We start from the raw sequence: 20700 nt of genomic DNA on the forward strand, positions 1-20700 counted from the left end.
CACCAGATACACTCTTCCAACGCCACGCCCACCACGCCCTAGGCAGCGCACCCAAACCAACAGACCACGCACGCAACCTGGCTTCATCCTGGACTCCTCCCTCTCCATGACCAGACAAGTCAACGCCGTCTCCTCGTCGTGCTTCAACATCCTGCGCATGCTACGTAAGATCTTCCGGTGGATCCCCACCAAGACCAGGAAGACGGTCACCCAGGCCCTCGTCACCAGCCGTCTGGACTACGTCAACTCCCTCTACGCCGGAACCACCGCCAAGCTCCAGAAAAGACTCCAGCGGATCCAGAACGCCTCAGCACGACTCATCCTGGACATCCCCCGTCGCAGCCACATCTCCGGACACCTGAGAGACCTGCACTGGCTCCCGGTCAACAAGAGAATCACCTTCCGTCTCCTCACCCATGCACACAAAGCCCTACACAACCAAGGCCCAGGATACCTCAACAGCCGCCTCAACTTCTACGCTCCCAAACGCCAGCTTCGATCGACCAGCCACGCCCTCGCCGCCGTCCCCCGCATCCGAAGAGCCACCACAGGGGGACGGTCCTTCTCCTACCTCGCCGCCAAGACTTGGAACTCCCTCCCGACCCACCTCCGCCTGACCCAGGACCACCTCGCCTTCAGGAAGCAACTCAAGTCCTGGCTGTTCGAACAGTAGCGGACCCCCTCCCCTAGCGCCTTGAGACCCTCTGGGTGAGTAGTGCGCTATATAAATGCTATGATTGATTGATTGATTGATTGGCTCTGGAACCCAACAACTCCGACACCCTAAACTCCCCAAAAAACATCCAAACCATAAGAGTGGAAAACAGGCAAACCTCAAAACCGTCCATGCCCACCGCCAGAAGAACCACCAGCAACCGTGCCAACAACTGCCACGACACCGGCCTGCGAACCAAAGCCGACCTGCCCCGTTCCCTGTCCCAACCTTCCAACATCCTCCTTCCCAGTTCTCCCACCGATGGGGCATAACCGCACAACAACTTACCCATAAAGGCAATACCCGCTAGCTTCCCAGCCATCGTCACTTACGAAAGGCCCTTGTCCATCAATGCCAGCAAAAACTGTACCACATCCTCCGAGCGTCTCCACTCCTCCACCCTCCTACGCGCACCTGACGCCAAGAAATCCTCCCAAGCCAAAGCATGCGTCTCGCGAGTAGCAACAGCCAACGAGCCTACCACCAGTTGTACAACACTACATTGCCTACATACCACAGATGTTCCGGCATTGGTGTTGGTGCCTTGTCCGCCTCCTCCACCAGCCCACGGAATCTCTCCCACTGTGAACGAGACAAAGCATCCGCAATGTCATTGTCCACACCAGGAATATGCAGGGCCTTAAAAGCAACGTCATGCCTCAAACAACCAAGCACAAACACCCGTAGCAGCTTCAACACCTGTTCATCCCTGATCGACTGCCTGTTGATGATCTGCACCACCGCCATGTTATCAATCCGAAACAACACTCTCTTATGTGCCAGTTCCTTGCCCCACAAAGTCAAAGCCACCAAAACTGGAAACAACTCCAAAAAGGCGGTGCTCCGACCACCATTCTTCCATTGCTCCGGCCAGTTCTGCGCACACCACTTCCCCTGCCAATAGACTCCAAAACCCTCGCTGCCTGCCGCATCCGAGAAAATCTCAACATCCCATGGAAAATCCTCCTCCCTGACCAGTGGAATACCATTGAAAGAGCGCAAAAACGCGCTCCACATTTGCATGTCCTCCTTCACACCCACCGACAAACGCACATGATGGTGAGGCAAATGGTGACCTGACAGCGCCCTCCCCAGACGTCTGCAGAAAGTCCTCCCTGCTCTAACCACCCGGCATGCAAAATTGAGATGTCCTAGCAAGACATGGATGTCCCTCACCGTCACCTTGTCTTTAGACAGCGTGTCCCCCAGCAACAGCAGCATGGCCTCTTTCTTTTCCGGCGGCAAGCGCGCCTGCATCCTGACAGAATCAAGCTCAATGCCCAGGAATGACATTGTAGTACAAGGCCCCATCGTCTTCTCCGGAGCTAAAGGCACCCCCAACTCCTTCATCAATGCCTGAAATTTGTCCAAGGCCCACTGACATTCCACATTGCCCGGTGAACCCACAAAAAAGAAGTCGTCCAAGTAGTGGGTAATCAGCCCCAAACCAGTCTGATGTGTAAAATGCCACTGTAAAAAGGTACTGAAACACTCAAACAAAGCACAAGACATTGAACAGCCCATCGGTAAAGCCTTATCCACGTACCATTGACCATCAAACTGTATGCCCAACAGACTCCAGTCGTCCGGATGTACGGGAAGCAAGCGAAATGCGGATTTAATGTCGCATTTCGCCATCTCCGCAGTTGCGCCCACGGTCACTACTAGTGACATTGCAACGTCAACTGAGGAATAAGACACTGAGGCTGCTTCCCCATCAATAAAATCATTGACAGAAAACCCCTCAGGCCATGATAGGTGCTGAATGAGCCTGTACTGTCCGACCTCCTTCTTGGGCACCACCCCAATTTTCGAGACAATCAAGTCCTGCAACGGCCAATCCTGGAATGGGCCCGCCATCCTGCCTTCACGAACTTCCTTATCCAACTTGTCCTGTACCACTGTCTTATGCTCAAATGCCGACTTCAAATTTTTGGCCCATCGCCTCTCCCTAGGCCCCTCATACCCCAAATGGAAACCTTCTGCAAAACCCTCCAACAGTACCTGCTTTGCTACCATATCGTCATAGTCCCGCAAAGCAGCCCCCAAGGATGCCAGATTAACCGGCGTAGGAGCCTTTTGGCCCAGCCCCTTGAGGTCCCTTACCCCCCCTATTTCCCTGCGCCTGCTGAGGGGGCCCTGCTGCATTACCACCCGCCTGGTGCCACTGCTGGCCTCCCTGCGGCCTGAGTCCCCAACATCTGACCAGAGGGTGCTTCCTCCCGCACTGCGAGCATTCGTGCCTGAATCTACAATCCTCTCACGTGCACACTCCCTTATTGAACTCCCAGCAAGGACCTGATCCCCCTGGCGTGGCAGCTGCAGACCCCACCCCTCCCCGGGTGGGCTTCCCTGGAAAGGGCCGATAGACTAAGGGCAGGCCACTGGCTGTGAATAATGTCTTACCCCCAGCAGACGCCCCCATGGTATGCTGCCACAAATCCGCATCCAGCTCACCCCACTTCGCTTCCTCGTCCCAAGCCATCCTGGCTCTAAACTCCTCGTCATACTGGGACCAGGCATACCCCCCCCCCGTGATCTGCGCTTTCCTGATTACGTCCATATATTTAAATATGGACACACTACTCTCGGGAAACTTCTCGCAATATACACTAGCATATATTAAAAATGCTGCCGTCCAGTTTTCAATAGTAAGCGGCACTTTTGGTCTTTTTGCCAGTTCATACTCTTCCTCCTTTGACCCCTCCTTTGACCTTACCTCCCTGTGCAACAGCTTTAAGATCTCCACATACTCCCCCTTCCAGATCCTCTCCTTCGTGGCCAGCATCAGGTGAGCCCCCAGCGGTTTGGTCACCCCCATATACGGAAGCCTTTTAAACTTCAGCTCCTTACTCTGCACCGGCTCTTTACCTGCCACCTCAGGATCCGTATTCACCCCCGTTTCCACTTTCGATCCCAGCAATGCCTGACCCCCCGTCCCCACCGCGTGGTCCTTGACATACTTCCCCTTGTGGAGCTTACCACCCAGCTCATTCCCAACAACACAGTCACCTCCAATTCCCACCGACACCATCATTGGTCTGGCCCGTGGGATCGCCTGCTCACCTGTCTCGCGCACCCCTTGTCCCCTGTGGAGCCTACCACCCAGCTCCTCCCCAACACAGTCCCCTCCAGACCCCACTGACACCATCTTTGGACTGGCCTTTGTAGCAGCATGCTCACCTGGCTCAAGTACAGGCGCTCGCCCTGGCGCCATTCTCCAAGCCGACCGTCCGGGTGGGTCCGCTGTTCGAGGAGCCCTTGCTGCGGGGCCGTATTCTCTCCTGGAGCCCAACGCCGCCGCCGGCCGACCAACCTGCGTGGCCTGTAACACACTAGAAGACAGATGAGAAGTCCCCCCTCCTCATCCTCCCTCCATTCCCCTTCCTCGGGGCTGTCTTCATCGTAATCCAAAACTACCACTTCCTCCAACTCTAGAGGCTCCTGCACATAATTGACATTCCGGGCCTTATTCAACCCAACATTGCTACAACCAGCAGAAAACCCTGCCACTGGGGGAGCCAGCTGTGCCCGCTGATACTCCCCCTCGCGCTGCCTGAAGGGAAGGGAAACATCCACGGTGCCAGCCGCCCGTCGGGCCGTGCCGGTTGTTGGGGCCAGGGAAGTCCTGCCGGACTTTCGTGCACTGGCCGCGTCGGGATGCCCCGCCGGTACGGGTCGTGCCGCGCAAGGCTCCGCCCTCCCTTCTCCTTGGCGCCGCTGGGCCGTACACCGCCCTACCGAGTCTGCCGCGCACCACGGACCCTATCCTGAAAGGAAAAACATTGGACTGGAGTGCTGGGAGTACGACCCCCACTAGCTGACCTGCTGACCCTATCGCCCCGCACACCACCCCATCCCCGCCCCCCCAAAACGCACTACACGCCCCTGAGCTGGGAATGGAGGGAGGGGGGTCCCTCCCGGCTCATCCTCACCACCCTCCTGCCCGACCTGCCCTAATAGGACCGCAAACCGCCCCCCTCCAGCCTCCCCCGCACCCCGCCCCTCTCCAGGCCCCCCTCCCGTGACCAGGCACACCCCCGTATGCCCTCCCCGCCCCCTCCCCCCCCGTCGCCCGCACTCCCTCCGCCCACGCTGGGAACACATCCAAGCCCTCCCAAGCCTGACCACACCCCGCCGGATCCAGCTCCCCCTCAGGCAAAACTCACACACCCTGGCCCTGTAACCCCACTGGGGACTGGAACCCTCCCCACCCCCCCCATCTGTGCCCACTCTCCCTCCCCCAAAGAACTGCCCACCAAGGACCCCCACTGCTGCCTGTGCGGGGATGGCGAAGAAAACAACAGGGGGCTAACCGACCCCCCCCCCATGGCCTCTTCACCCAGCCTGTCCGCTCTCGCCCCCTCCACCCGGTCCACCAACCTCCCCCTAAAGGAAAGCCCCTTCATCCCCCGCCCACTCTTCTGCCCCCCCCACCAAGTCCACCCCTTGTGCCTCCAGCCCAAACAGGGGGGCCCCGGACACCAGGAGGGCCCCACTCGACCCCCTGCCCACTTGCCGAATCGTCTCCAGGTCCTCCTCCGCAATTACAGCCCCCGGCCCCTCCCCCCCCTGCCAGCCCACGCCCTCCAAAGCTGGGGCCTCCGCCATCAAAACGGGCCCCCCCTGCGCATCGCTCTGCACCCCATCCGCCGATGTGCAAGGCGTCTCCTCCCCCTGCCGCTCCTGCCAACCATCCTTCTCACACTTCGGGGCCCCTAACAGCAGCCCAGGCCCTCCGCCCCGCTCCCCGCCCTGAACTACCGAAGCCAATGACAGCGCCGCAGGAGCCGATCGCTTCCCTCCCCGGGCCCCGCCCGCCTTCCCCACCTCCCCCGGCTCTGAAACGGCTCGCCGCTCACCAGGCACAGAGTCCGCCCGCCGCTCACCAAGCGCAAAGTCCGCCGCTTCCACCAACCAACCGCCCTCCCCCTTCCAACACCCCCCACCCCTTTCCCCCCCGACTCACCTCAGCAAAAGTCAGCGTTGGAAACGCCGCACCGCGACTCGCCGCACCATGCCGCAGAGGGACCGTCTTCCGCCCACGCGGGCGGCCCCGCTCCACAGCCGACACCAGCTTCGGTCGCTTCGGTGACAGACAAGCCGCCACTGCCGCGGCTACTCCGGCCGATGCTTGACGAGCCGGGCGCGATGGCCCGGGCAAATTCCCTAGGACTAGGTCCAGCCTGCCCACTTCGCTGAGCAGGCGAATCGCTTCAAGGACCCTCACGTCGTCCACCGACATTATCCCTACGCACCTCACACGCCGCTGTAAAACCCTGAAAAACCTGCACAACCCTGCCTGTGTACCCGCGTCAAACACCTACGCTGACACGACTAAAGTACTGACTATCTGACAAACGGCCCAAACTATCGGACAAAAACTATCTCCGCTACACTCCCAGCCACCAGGTCACCAATGACAAAATGGTGGCCGGGAGTGGGCGCCCAGCGCATTTAAGCGCTGGGCTGCCTTTGGGCTACTGTTGGGCTATACCGAGATAAAGCCCAAAGCCTAAAATGGCCGCAGTGGTCCCTAAGCCCACCCCCCCGCCCCTCCCAAACAGTCCGGGGGGGGAGCCTCCTGGTGGTAGGCCGCCCCCCAACCCACCTTGGGGACAGTGGCCATCGGTCTACCCCCCCGCACCACTGAGAGCGGGTGCGGGGGCACATAAGGCAGAGGGGCGGGCAGCCTGGACATCGTAGAATTCACCACAGCCGCCCGCGCAGCTACTCGGCTCCTTCTCCCCCCCATCTGAGGCCTACCTTCCGGCACGAGCCATTGCGCCACTATTAGATCTAGCTCCAAGACCTTGCTGACTCTCCTGGGCTCCTGCCGCTGGACCTACCGGAACCCGGGACCTCCTGCGAAGTGGGCATTTTGCGCCTAAGTGGCCGCGACATGCCAACTCGCCTGAGGCTGCATTCCACCCCAGACAGGGCACTCACAGCTATTCTGCCTCTGATACAGCCCCATGATCACAGAGCATATGCCAGCAACATGCCCCACGAGTTTCATGGCACATCACCTTAAGAGGCTGCTGGCTGTTGGACGAAACAAACAGCGGCGACTGGAGCTACGGAACCACTAACTGCTCAGGTCACGGGAGCCCTAGTACACCGCTGTAGCTGCACTTCGGTCATGACGCTCGCGATGCTTCATTGACGTTACTGGGAGCCATGGTATGTGTGGAGTTCTGCCTTTCTTATGATTAGTTGTCTATGTCATTATTAGAACGGTAACATGTCATTAATGGAATTGTATTTATGTCATTAGGTTATGTCACATAGGAATTGTAGATGTGTCACTAGGTTCCATGTTAGTGTTCAAAGAAACTGTAGCGGTTGGGAAGATTGCCTTCTTGCCTGCTTGTTGATGGATGGGATTTTGTATCCTGTGTCTACACTTTATTTATGGAAATACTTCACTGGCGTAGTCGGAGGATGTCCTAATGAGGATCCCAACACAAGGATTTGGTGAGAGAAATCTTATTTAAATATAAGATATAAAAAGGATATTCATTCTGGAATTTTAAATTATCCAAGAATACTTTCTCTGTCAAATGTTTCTACTAAAGAAATTTCTCCTTTTATTTTGTATAAATGAAACTTTCATTGAAGTTTTAATTTTGCGTAAGATTGGGAGCTTTGCCGCATGCTCACTTCTTTCATTTAATTTTGAGGATGGGAATTAATCGATGCGTACATGCATACTAATGTTTATTTTTAAAGCCGATGCGCTCAGCAATGCAATTTGGTTTCCTTGCGCACAGCATATTTTCATCATCTTGCATGCATCTTATGTCCATTGTGTTGCACATGTTTTTTGGTTATTCCTCATTGTAAATCTTGATTTTAGAATACAAAAGTCTAATCATTGCGCTATGCAATTTAATGTTGTGATCAATATCTCTTGCATTCTCAGCAAATAATTTCAACATTGTCATATGTGCATATTTATGTAAGATAGTAATTTATTCTTATTTCAATATGCAGAATGTTACTGCTGCTCCTTTCTTTCTTACTTGTTCAGGAACTCCACCTATTCAGTGGAAAAAATGGAAAGTTGTTTTTGAAAGGTACACTAGGGTGTGTGGTCCCTCTTTAAGCGCAGAAAGAAAATCTTCATTACTTCTGCATTGCTTAGGGTCAGAAGGCCAAGACATATTTGATCATTTACCTTTGCTAAAAGGATGCAAGCGGATGATGAAACAAAATGTGTAGCTGTTTTGAAGAAAGATTCTGAAAGAGAATGGAAGGTTCAAGAAATCAACAGTAAAAACAAAAAAGAAGTTACGAGCAAAGACAAGTTATAAAGTTTTGTAGCGAACAAAGCAAAACATAATGATAAGTGGGTTGATCGTAAATGCTACAGGTGCAGTAAAGCAGGTCATTTTCGAACGATGAGAAATGTCCTGCGTTGGGTCAAACCAGTCCTAAATGCAAAAAGAAAGGTCATTTTGCTGTAATGTGCAAAAGTAGGTCTACACCCAAGGTTAAGGAGGTGGAAGTTTATGAGGGAGAAAATGAGGGGTCAAGAACAGATGACTTAGAATGTGGCCAAATTGTGGTTCAAGTAGAAAATGGGGAAAAGTAGAAAACTTGTCCTTTTGATGTTATTATGGTGGAAGGAGAAAACACTAGAGTCTTGTTTGATTCTGGTGCAAAAATTACCATTATCTCTAGTGATTTCTATATGAAAAAATTGAAAGACAAAGTGAAGCTTTTGAAACCAAATTTAACGCCTTTGGCTTATTGTTAAATCTAAGGTCAGGGGACAATCGATATTTGCCCGGCGGTATCGCCTCTTTAACCCACGAATTATTAATCAATGAAGAGGCAGGCGCTGGAGACGGGAAGGCAGGAAACAAGGTTTATTCTCTCCGGAGGAGAACACATCAGTTCAAACAGCAGGTATCGTTCTGAGGTGCTCTAACCGCATCTCTGAGGCCTGGCCTCTTATGCACAGCTTTATTGCTTTATTACATATAACATATTCATGGCAAATGCTTTGATGTACGGAAAGACATTCTCGGAATCCCCGCTCCAAGCCCGTTCCCACACACATATACAGCAGAAGTCCCCACCCCGGTCACGACAGGTGATGATTATCGCGCAGCTGGACATTCCGCCGGTTCACGGAATGTGGGGGTTTGATCGGATCTCATAGGGTGGGGGCATCGATCAACTCGAGGGTCCTTTGATGAGGGAAGCTTTCTTCTGTACGGGGAGGGGCAATAAACAGTATTGGCAGAGCTAGGTGTCGGCCTGGGAACGAGGAAGACAAACGGGTACACAGGAAAAGGGGTTTTGTATCAAAAAAGGGCCTGGGACCATAAAAGGAAGGAAGGGAGGTGTCGCGCTGGGGACAGGATGGGGTTCTGAGGCAGAGCTGCGCTGAAGAGGGGTTTATGACCCAAGGCATGTGCGAGCGGGGGTTGTCAGAGTGCGGGCTTTGTGAGGGAGGAGGGCTATGCCGGGGGCCAATGGCATGCAAAAAGGGTTGTTCTGATCGAGGCACCTAAAATGGCGGGTGCGCACGACAAAAAGTGTGGCATCAGGGAAAAAAGGCAAGATGGCGCAGATAATGTTTACCAGACCGTACTAATTTTCCACAGTCCTCCCTTTAACATATCCAAGACATCTTGCTGGCCTATTTCCAATTCATGTCGACTGTGGTGGTCATAGGAAAAGAAGTAGGTGCCCAGGTGAAGGAGTTATAAACATTACATCTTAAAATCTTTCATCTTAGGAGGCGGGTCTATCGATAAAACTCGTTTGCAGGAAAGTCATAGTAATGCAATAACAGACAAAAAATGATTCTGTAGTGAGAGCATTGGGTACATTTCATAGCTACTTATAGTCGTTTGGAATGTAAATTGATAGGTCATTACATATGTGAGTTCTGTTCATGTTTGGTTGGGGCATAATTAATACAATGGTGGCTGGGAGAGAAATGAGACGTAGCAAAAACGATGATTGGGGGTGTCAATGTTCGAAGTTAATGAGTTCTCAGCATTCTTTGTCGTCTTTTGTTGGCGCTGTGGAGCACCGGCGGTGGAGCTAAGGGTCCAGCTCTATTCTAGGTCCCGCGTTGCAGGGCACGACCTTTTCCTCGCGTTTCTGGTCAAAAAGGTCCTTTTCGCCCTGTGTCCTTTGAGTTGATTGTCAAAAAGGTTCAGATGGAAGAAATGTGCGTGTGAGCAGTCCTTTAGGGTAGGTCGGAGAAAAAGGGGGATGGAGCAGGGCCAGATCGGGAACAGACTAGGGGGACGGAAAATTTCAGGTAGGCGGGCTCATGACCGAGTTTAGAGAGCGGGGACTTTTCGGCATACGTTGAACATCGAGCAGGGGCATCAGGTCAGCCCTTTCCTCTTATTTTGTCGAAAACAGTGCCTCGTCCTGCAGCTCCTTACTGTCGCGGTCTCGCCTTGGCCAATGTCGCAGATGTTCCATAGTCTGTAGTCAGGCCACGTGCTCCCACATCCGGTCCTTCTTTCCTCCGACAGTCGTACCCTTAAATGAGTTTGAAAAGACAGTCTTTAGAGAATTGGCAGAGGAAGGTAATCACATAAGTCTATTTCTCTCCCAGCTCCCGGCAAAAATGGAAACGTCCGTCATATTAGGGTTCGCAACTAACATATAAATGATTGATGATGGGCCTGCTGGATTTACTATAACTTTCCTTCACAACCATTTCTTTGGTGTTTGTTGGTCGTGGGACGAGATCTGGTACCTTTTATTGCGTTACAGTTACGTCAGTTCCTCTGACGGAGACCCACCTTCCTAGTACGAGCCTTACAAAGCTATACCGTTCTCCTGGGCTTTATATCAAAAAAAGCGCAATGTGCTATCACCATGGTCTGATAGGTATCTTTCTGAGAGATGAACATAGGCTAAACATTTTTCATTCTATCAATGCATCCTGCCTTTCAGCTAAACATTTTACTTTCAACAGGGTTCATTGCAACGATTTCTTCACTTCGGTCTAATCTTAATTTCGCAAACATCGTTCTAGTTTCTACATGGCCTCTTACAACCTGACTACTTAATTAAAAAACCAGGGTTTTATGGAAAACAACTAGGGACATAGAAAACTGTGGTAAGGGCGTAAATCGACCCATCTCTTACAACCGGGGGTGAGGGACAGTTTTATAACTCTCGTCTGGGGCAGCTGATACGAAACAGGGGGCGTTCCGGGAACATGAGGATGTTTCGATCACCTTTACTGTTTGGGTATTGCGACAATTCGGGACGGGGAAGGTCGCGTTATCTGAGGCATCTTTTTATAACACAGGAGCCGCTGACATGTAGTTCCCTTATTTCGGGTCAGATTAGGGAACCTCAGTCGTCTTACCTGTCCTTTCCCTAATGGCCAAATCTCGGTTTCATCAATTTTTTTTTTTTTCTTTTTTTAGCAGAAAGGAGAGGTAGTGACACGGCGTCAGGGTGATTTTTATTTAGGATAAATTTCGAGCAAATACTTGTGGTATTTGGGGCCAATTGGTGGTGCACTAGGGGTGGCGGTTTGCCAATTTAGGTGCTAGTCGTTCGGAAGAGCTAGAGAGAGAGAGAGAGAGAGAGAGAGAGAGAGAGAGAGAGAGAGAGAGAGAGAGAGAGAGAGGGATGTGCAACAACAAGCTAAATAGTACACGTGCGACATGGGGAGTGGCCGTGCATTAAGATAGGCTATTCAGCGCATTATACAACATAAGACATTACGGGTCCGTGTTAGAATGTTGAAAGCATGCAGTTTGGGATGGACGAGCATTAGGCCGGGTACAGGGGACATGCATCGAGTAAAAAGGGCACCATTGTGTCGCATTTCTTACATTCTCGGTCCTTTAACCAGTTAAGTCAACGCGTCAGTCATACACAAACATCATCTCATAGTTTCAGACATACGTGACAGGTGTCCATTCACGCAACACGGATCAAGGGTGATCGCTTTCATCATGTCATACAATTTATTGGCTCTTCTGGTACAAGAGCAGTTTGTGGGTGTGTTTAGGTGCCACCAGGCAGTGTTAGTCCGCTTCGTGTATCAGACATGGCGAGGCTTCAGATCTTCACCATACCTTGGTCGTGATTCCGATGTGGCCTGCAGGGGGGAAAAAAGAGGGGAGGGGGACAACATTCGAGCACATCAAAAGCACGGGTACGAAGGTCTTTTACTTACCTCATACTCGTCTTATCTCCTCGGGATAGAATCCCTGGGGTTGTGGTTTCTGGAGCCAAAAAAAGGGGGGGGGGGCAGTGTGTCCTTATAGGCTGTGAGTAGGAAAACGTTAGAGAATCAGAAGCACTTAGCGCGAGGTTTCTAGTTGGCAGGTGGACTTAGCTATCGGGGTCCTTAAATCTCTTCCAACGCTGTGATGTTCTAAGGTTTATCAGCTCTTCGGTCAACTCTGTTCCCTAGTACCTTTGAGTGTCGTATCTTTATAATATTCTATCATTTACATCGTTTCGCTTTACCCATCCTTTAAATTCCATCTTTTACACCGTTTCGTCTTACCCAACCCCAGAAATCGAGGTCTTTCTCCATGCGCGAGTCCCTGAGTCAGTCGCATATTTGACGGCAGTGTGTCGTGTCTTAGATTCGATCCTCCATCCGGGGCTGGGCAACCATCTTCTATTAACCTTAAAGAGAGAGCAGAGTAGGGTGCACAGAAAAAACTCTCCCGCCGATCCCATATTTTAAATAAAGCATGCAATACCCGTTCATAGTTTCGAAAACCTTTATTTGCACAATCGTTCAGCATGTCGATAGGACAGTGTGATCGGGGTTGGCCGGATACGGCAATGGCTAAAGTGCGTACAGTAGAGGGGGGGGGGGCTATCTTGTAGGATTAAAAACATGTTTAAAAAGGTTCATTCATTCATTTGCAGGGAACTAAAAACGTCTATCGAATAGTTGAGGGACCAAGGGGCATTCATTTCATAATTGGAAACACAGTTGGACTAGTTGTAATCAAATACCTATAGGTATACCATGGGAGTGTGTCATAAGCGAGGTTACATGTCAGATATGATAATATCATAATGAATCGTACATTGAAAAACATTTTTCACGAGGTCCTTTTACATGTTCGTCGAGTGAATCCTTCCTTTTTTCCGTCAAGTGTACAAAGGATTATATATATTTTTCAGAACATCGAGTCTTTTTAGCTAAAATAAACACCACGAGGTGTTCGTGAGTTCCTATTGATACCGGCGCCATTTTGGGCGGGGCCGGGTTAGTCCGGAAGTAGCGTCAGGGAAAAATGTCTCCTACAACCGGCAGTTGGACCAGAGTCCTTTTCGGTAGTTCGAGAATTCATGCTAACAGAAGGAGTGGCTATGTCATGCTTATTTCGTTAGCGACCAAGGCAGTTGTTCCTCACCGGAAGCCTGCAGGGGCCGAGGGCTCCTGGGACCTTTGTAGAATCTTCAAGGCTGTGGGGGTGCTGTTGGAGGTGGGGGCTCGTGCTCCGGTGGGCAAGCGCCCGAGTTACGTTGCTGTTCACAGTTACTCTAGCGGCCGAGACCCGCCTTCCAGGGGGCCCAGACGCCATTTTGAGGCCTGCAGCAGCCGCCCTTCGTCGAGTCTGCAAGAGTGGAGGAGACCTTTTGGAATGAACCCATGTCCAGTGCTGCGGAAGTATGGCCACCTGCGGTGCATGTTCGGTGCTGTGCAAGTATCGGCACCGTTGCATGTTCGGTGCTGCGCAAGTATCGGCACCGTTGCATGTTCGGTGCTGCGCAAGTACTGGGGCGCCACCATGGTATGTTCGGTGCTACGCAGGTATTGGCACTACCGCCTGGCTGGAGGAGTTCGGCGCTGGGCCGGGGGCTGGGAAACCTCCTATCCGTGGAGGTGGGAGAGGCTCGTCCGCGTCGCCTCTCCCTCCCAGCCCGACCTGGACTAATTTTCGCGGAGGTATGTACAAGACATCCCCCCTCCAGAGTTGTCGCAGCCATTATTCAAGAAAGAAGTGGCGCCTGGCGTGTTGCTGCCGCCATTACGGAGGAGAAAAGAAAGAAGTGGCGCCTGGCGCGTTGTCGCGGCCATTACGGAGGAGAAAAGGAAAAATGTCCCATCCGTCTCTGGGCCGGGCTTCCGGTGGATGTCGGCCGGACGCCTCTTGCTCTGGCCCCATGAACGGGTTCCTTGGCTCATCGGCTGCAGCCGGATCCAGTTGGCCCCAGTCCCTGGCCATTGGTGGCCGGACCGGGGAAGACATGTGGCGGGACTATCTGCAACTCTCACGTGCCACCGTGGCCGGACTGGGGGAGAGAGAGAGGGGGGGGGTCGAGGACATAGACATCCCCCCCCCCTACAACTCTCCGGTGTGGTCAAGGTGATCCCCTGGCTGGGTCCCGCTGGCCCTTGTCTCTCCTCCGGCTCCACCCTATGTTACGATTTCCTGGCCGACTGTTGGCAGCAGGACCCGCCTTATATGGGTTGCTGCCGGTTGGGCGTAGCCGTAGCCCTGCCCTACTTTGGAAGGTTCCAGAATGGGGGGGGGGGCGAATGTTCTGCCGATTTTCATTTTCTAGTTTACCGTTCTTGTTTCAAACGTTTTCTGTTGTTAGGGCATTAATAGGTGTTATTATTACGTATTGTTATTTGTTTCTTGTTCGTTATGTTAAATAAAAGTTCAAGTTCATCAGTGGCCTATGGATTTCGTTTTCCCATTCCTTTCTTTCCAGGTTGTTCCATGCTAAAGCTTCTGTTTAACAGAAGTTTAAGTACCACGGTAACACAGGCAGAGGGATGACGCAGATTCATGCATCACGTACACACAAACTCAGACGGGGAGACAGTACAAATATTATATAAAAAGACCCAAGACAAACATAAAACAGTTATTGGCCATAATTATCTTATTTCTATATGCTGCGCATACTTTTTGTTAGAGCAATGGGGCAGGCTTTAGTTATATGCCTATAAGGATGCGGGAGAAAGGAGGTAGTAGGTTTTCAGACATTGGCAATATCCCTAGTCCTCTCAGCGAAGGATACTTGTGTAACCCTTACCTTGAAATACCCGAAACCTTTCCCTACTTGGCTAAACGTAAGGATGCTTGATCATGTGTGTACATTATTCTTTCTGTTTTCTTCGGGGTTTGTCGTCTGTCAATTTAGAGCTACACTGGGTTTTCCCGTCTTATCGTTGTTTGATCTATGAGGACTCGAACATGTCGCTGAAATCGGCTTGGCGAAATCTGTGCCATCGGGCGTAATCGAACGTGGTGGTTCTATCTGGCCTGTTCAAGTCAGTCTGATTCATCTTTGTCTCGCGCCTTTTCCCTTTCTGCCGGCCTGTTATTCCTGTCGGTCCTCTGCTCCTACTCACGTTCAGTAGAGTCGGGCATTGGGCTTTCCAGTGCCCGGCATATCTACAAAAAGCACATTGGTTTTGCCCTAAGTCTGGCCGTCCTGTGCGTAGTGTCGGGGGATTACTTTCGGGACGTTGTGTTCTGGGGTCGTCCTGTCGATATGTTCCTTTACCTGCTCTGTCCTCGTCTCTATTCTTTCGTTGCATTGCCTCTTTGCGCCACATACCGAGGCAGTCGAGCATAATAGGCGTTGTCTTATTATCACGAAGGGCTATTTCTAACGTTTCTATTTTATCAAGATCGAAGGATCCTATCAGTGGCCACTGTTTCTCTTGACTTTCTTTGGTATACCTGTGCCACAGTTTACTATAGGCTATGGTAACTAATCCATAGTTTATGAACATGTCTTTATTAGGGGTGCCTTCCAGCGGAGCTAGATGATCCACCTCTAATAAACGGTCCGGGCTGAACCAGCTATCGACCAGTGGGGAGAAGACAGACATGACAGCTCACAACGAGGGACAAAAGTCAGCACTGCCTATCTTATCACTGTGTGCAAAGACTAGACAGAATATTTCTATTCTACGTTGTTTGCAGGCAGTGAATACCTCATGAACCAATATCAAATGAACAAAAAGAGGACCAGTGGGAAGAATAAGTAGATTCGCAAAAGATCTGCGTCCTCTACCCTTTCACTATCTGCAAAGGGGAACCTGTTCTTTCCTGTTTGTAGACAGAGAATCTCCAGGAAACAATCCGCGAACAGTAGCTCGGGGTCAAAAACAGTTAATCAGTGGCCGTTAATAAATAATCGATTCAGTGGGGGAGAAAGATAGGCGCGACGGCTGCGTTACCTATCCTTCACTGTTTGCAAAGAGAAAGAGCCTACTGTTTCTTCGTGTGCAGACAGTGAATCTCCAAATAGGTCAACAAAGAGTAATACTAGTATTTTCTGAACAATTAAACAATTATTTCGTGTTTCGTCGTGTCTACACGACCTTACCCGGACCGTATGGACAGTTTCTTGTCTTCCGAATCCAGCGCCCGATCGTCCTCTTTTCTTTGTATTCCTCGCAGCACTCCTGATGGTTCCCAGTCAGGACCGTAGATCACTCGGGAGAGGTCTGTTCGGAACCAGTGAAGTTCGGATGATCGGCTGCCAGACGAGGGTCTATTGGGCAAGAGCTCTCCCGATCGTTGCAGTCGTTCACTCTGTCGTCAGGACCTCTCCCACTGGATCCACGAGTCGCTGATGGGCCCCACGCTTGGGACGCCAATTGTTAAATCTAAGGTCAGGGGACAATCGATATTTGCCCGGCGGTATCGCCTCTTTAACCCACGAATTATTAATCAATGAAGAGGCAGGCGCTGGAGACGGGAAGGCAGGAAACAAGGTTTATTCTCTCCGGAGGAGAACACATCAGTTCAAACAGCAGGTATCGTTCTGAGGTGCTCTAACCGCATCTCTGAGGCCTGGCCTCTTATGCACAGCTTTATTGCTTTATTACATATAACATATTCATGGCAAATGCTTTGATGTACGGAAAGACATTCTCGGAATCCCCGCTCCAAGCCCGTTCCCACACACATATACAGCAGAAGTCCCCACCCCGGTCACGACAGGTGATGATTATCGCGCAGCTGGACATTCCGCCGGTTCACGGAATGTGGGGGTTTGATCGGATCTCATAGGGTGGGGGCATCGATCAACTCGAGGGTCCTTTGATGAGGGAAGCTTTCTACTGTACGGGGAGGGGCAATAAACAGTATTGGCAGAGCTAGGTGTCGGCCTGGGAACGAGGAAGACAAACGGGTACACAGGAAAAGGGGTTTTGTATCAAAAAAGGGCCTGGGACCATAAAAGGAAGGAAGGGAGGTGTCGCGCTGGGGACAGGATGGGGTTCTGAGGCAGAGCTGCGCTGAAGAGGGGTTTATGACCCAAGGCATGTGCGAGCGGGGGTTGTCAGAGTGCGGGCTTTGTGAGGGAGGAGGGCTATGCCGGGGGCCAATGGCATGCAAAAAGGGTTGTTCTGATCGAGGCACCTAAAATGGCGGGTGCGCACGACAAAAAGTGTGGCATCAGGGAAAAAAGGCAAGATGGCGCAGATAATGTTTACCAGACCGTACTAATTTTCCACATTATGGAGGGGAGCCTATCAAATGACATGGATATTTTATAGGTCTCATTGAGTACAAAGGCAGAATGGTCTCTGGAAAGATTTATGTTTCCAGAAAAGGTGATAGCATCATTAGTTGGATGCATCAAGCTGATCTTGAAGTATACCTTGATCCTAATGCTGATCCCCAAATTCAGCTTAAAAATATGGTTAATTATGTTCTTGAAAAGGAGGATGATGACTTGGTTTTCAATCTTAAGAAAGAGTTCCCCAGTGTCTTCAGCAAAAAATTGGGTTGTGTTAAAGGTTATCAACACAAGATAGTACTTTAAAAGGATGCAATGCCAGTATGTTGTAAAGTAAGAAACGTTCCTCTTTCGGTCAGAGAGGAAATGCAAAAAGAGATCATTAAATTAGAAGATTGGGGTATTATTGAGAAGGTTGAAGATACGGAATGGTTGGCTCCAGTCGTGGCAGCACACAAACCCAATGGGGATTTGAGGCTTTGCATTGACTTGAGACAGTTGAACAAAAGTGTAGTGGTTGATAAATATCCGTTACCAAACATAAATGAGTTGTTAGTTTTATTGGGTCAAGCAAAACTTTTCAGTACAATCGATCTTAGTTCGGCTTACCATCAAAAATAAGTCGTGCAGGGATTTTACATCTTTTATAACTCATCTTAGCACTTACAATTTCATACATATGCCTTTTGGCTTAGTGTCAGCTTCATCCATCTTCCAGAGAGTAATGGAAAATGTGCTTAATGGTCTCACAGGTATATGCGTTTATCAAGATGATATTTTGGTTTTTGGTGATGACATAGATCAACGTGATTTTTGTTTAAAGTCAGTGTTAGGTAAGTTGAGTGATTATAATCTTAGCATTAAAGCAGAAAAATGTAAATTTAGGACAAATTCCATAAACTATTTGGGACATAACATTACTGGTGAAGGAGTTAAACCTAAGAGTGATCCGGTCAATACCATCCAAGACATGAGTTCTCCTACCAACAAAAGTGAACTTATGAAATTCTTGGGGATAGTTGAGGATTTTTTTTTGCCCTCATTTGCCAAACCCTTGTTCCAAAGAAGTAGCCAACCACCTTACTTGTCCTTAGGAAAGAGACCAAAAAAATGATCCCATCTTGCACCCGGACAGACGTACTCCATCAAGGCATATTCCAGCCTGATGGACCAGGTTCATTGTCGTAGTCAGGCGGGACCCCAAATCTGAACCATGGAGTGTAGGGGCATAATCATCGGACTCGGGAAAAAAAAACCTGGAGGCCCTAGTAGTTGTTCATCTCCACTTAACTAACAGATTCCAAAAGGCAAGGTTCCAAGAACTGCCGGATCTAGCTGTGTCCACCCTTGATTTTTCGTAGAGAGATGACAGCCAGCCTGCGTGGGTTGGTGCTTTGGAGTCGACCCAGTGTTTACATATCTGCTGTCTCGCCAGGAGGATTGCGTAGAACAGAAAGGTCCTTGCCAACCCAGTTATGTTGTCATCCAGACCAAATATAATTAATGGCAAGCTGAGGGATATCGATATTTTGAGAATTGATTCCAACGTAGCCTTAACTTCTTCCCAAAATGCCTTGATACTGGGGCAGTCCCAAAACATACGAATACCGGAGGCTGCTGGGAGGTGGCACTTGTTACAGCACTTTCCTGGCTGGAATTTAGATAGCCTTTGGGGAGAAAAATATGCTCGGTGCACAGTAAACAGATGGTTACGCCTTAACCAGGCTGGCTTAACAGCTTTGTAGAGGAGAGTAAAAGATCTTGTCCATAGGTCCTCACCCTGTACACCCATGTCACTGCCCCACAACTCCATCGGGAGATTAAATTCGCCATCTGCCTCCTCCAGAATGGACCAGTACCAGAAGGCTACTTCCTTACCCCCGTTTGCCTTTCTACCAGATGTTTTTCCAGAAAGCTGCTCCTCCCAACCTGATCGTTTTTCCTTAACTGCTCCCGGGACCAGCTGACCAATTGTATATATTTGAATCTCGATAGGGCTGGGCCGACCCTCTCAGAGAGCACCTCCCATTCTACCAGAGAACCTCCTGCCATCAACTCTCCCCATCTTAGGATCCCTGCCTCTAGTAAGGGGACTGCGAGACTATCTTTTAGGCAGGGGGGGAGCCCCGGGGAGTCCCAGATTGGAACAAGATTGGAAAAGTATGCCAACCCAACTCTAGCTTTTATTTGAACCCAAACTTTCGCCAATGATTGTAAGATCTTTAAACTCACCTTTTTAAAGAACCTCTGGTCTCCAAACTTAAATAAAAAACTGTCAAGTGGAAGGTTAGCTCCAATTAACATGGCCTTAAACATTTTGCCGTTTGGTGTACCTGCTGGAGTTTTCAGCAACATCCTTGAGTGGGACAGCTGGAATGCCCAAGCGTAAAACATTAGGTCTGGCAATGCAAGCCCTCCCTTTTCCCTCCTCCTCCTTAATTTTTTCCATGCCAACCTTACTGTTTTATAGCTCCAAATAAAATAATTAATTTCCTGCTGACATTTATGGAGCTGTTTGGGGTCAAACTCTAGTGGGATGGAGTTGAAAATAAACGTACATTTGGGGAGGATGGACATCTTCACTAGGTTTGTTTTCCCAAGCACAGTCAGGGGGAGGAAGGACGAAGCTTTCAATAGTGCCTTAGACTCGCGAAAGACCCGGTCTAGATTGGTCTGAGCCAGGATATCAATGTCATGGGTGATCTTAATTCCCGGATAGCGAATTGAAGGGGTCACTGCAAGATGTGTATTGTCAGTGTTCCAAGTCATAAGCTCAGTTTTCCCCGCATTAATTTCGTACCCCGGAAGCCGCCCAAATTCCTCCGCCCTCTTTACAACCAAAGGGAAATCCTGAACCGGGTCAGTGGTGTAGATAAGAATGTCATCGGCGTAGAGTCCAACCTTCTTCGTCCAACCACAAAATTCAAAAGACGGGATGCAGCGCTCGTCTCTCAAGATTTGGACGAAGGGTTCGATATATATATTAAATAAGAGTGGGGAGAGCGGACAGCCCTGCCTAGTACCCCTCATGATTTGGAAGGGCTCGGTGCAAGTGCCATTGACCAGAAGACTAGCCCTGGGGTCTCTATATAGAAGGTTAATTGCTCGGCAGAAATTGGCCCCGAGTTGGAACTTCCTCATTACCGCGGCCAGATAGGGCCAGTTGACCCTATCGAATGCTTTAGTAGCATCGAGGGTCATAATGGCCAAAGGAAGGGTAAAGGTTGAGGCAATGTCAATCGCACCTACCATCCCTTCTGATCTTGGTGGATAATTGTGCCGATCTCGCTCCCAAGCCGTGCCGACAAAATAGCGGCGAAGATCTTATAATCATTATTTAGGAGCGAAATCGGCCGATAGGACCCACAGTCAGTCAGCTGGGTCCTTGCCTGGTTTTAGGATCAGTACGATATTTGCCTCGCCCCACGACTCGGGTGGTACCTCTCCGTTCAATAAGATGTCGTTGAACAGGACGGTCAAAACTGGAATAATGGCAGAGCCCAGAGCACGGTACAGCTCTC

This window comes from Lissotriton helveticus, chromosome 3_1 (assembly GCF_964261635.1).
Source record: "Lissotriton helveticus chromosome 3_1, aLisHel1.1, whole genome shotgun sequence".
Lineage (NCBI taxonomy): Eukaryota > Metazoa > Chordata > Amphibia > Caudata > Salamandridae > Lissotriton > Lissotriton helveticus.